This window comes from Mastomys coucha, unplaced genomic scaffold (genome assembly GCF_008632895.1).
Source record: "Mastomys coucha isolate ucsf_1 unplaced genomic scaffold, UCSF_Mcou_1 pScaffold9, whole genome shotgun sequence".
Taxonomy (NCBI): Eukaryota; Metazoa; Chordata; class Mammalia; order Rodentia; family Muridae; genus Mastomys; species Mastomys coucha.
The window spans coordinates 43,076,395-43,077,152 of NW_022196915.1; the positions used below are offsets into that span (position 1 = coordinate 43,076,395).

The 758-nt window shown below is 33.4% G+C and overlaps 1 protein-coding gene across 4 annotated transcripts in view; it reads right to left on the reverse strand.

Moving 5' to 3' along the window:
* The window catches only part of Cenpj (centromere protein J), a 56,176-nt gene that overhangs the window by 27,435 nt on the left and 27,983 nt on the right, over positions 1-758 (reverse strand). The window lies entirely within an intron of this gene.

Below are 758 nucleotides of genomic sequence, written 5' to 3' on the forward strand. Positions count from 1 at the left end.
AAAAAAAAAAAAAAAAGAAAAAGAAAAGATTTACACAAAAAATTTAGAAAACAATTTTTAATAAAATAAAGAAAAATTATAAAACTACAATTAAGATAATTAAGATACATGACATTCTTCCAGAAGTTATCTTATAAAAGTAAGTGTTGAAGTCTGCTCCCCCAGCATAGCGGCAGCCATTTTGTTCTATGCCTACCAGTTATTCTATAGTGTTACTAATGCAGAAAAATAGCTTTGACTCAGAACAGGGTCAAGCTGACCACATACCCTGTTAGGTTCAGAGGTTTGTTAATCTTAACAACCAAAAGAAGCCCAGGACTGGATGGGTTTAATGCACTTTTATCAGACCTTCAAAGAAGACCTAATACCAATAATCCTCAAACTGTTCTACAAAATTGAAACAGAAGGTACTCTACCTGATTCGTTCTATGAAACCACAATTACTCTGATACCTAAACCACACAAAGACCTAACAAGGAAAGAAAACTTCAGAACAATTTCCCTTAAGAATATCGATGCAAAAATACTCAATGAAATACTTGCAAACCGAATCCAAGAACATATCAAAACGATCATCAACCATGATCAAGTAGGCTTCATCCCAGGGATGCAGGGATGGTTCAATATATGGAAATCCATCAACGTAATTCACTCAAAGAAAAAAACAATATGATCATCTCGTTAGATACTGAGAAAGCATTTGACAAAAATCCAACATCCCTTCAAGATAAAAGTCTTAGAAAGATCAGGAATTCAAG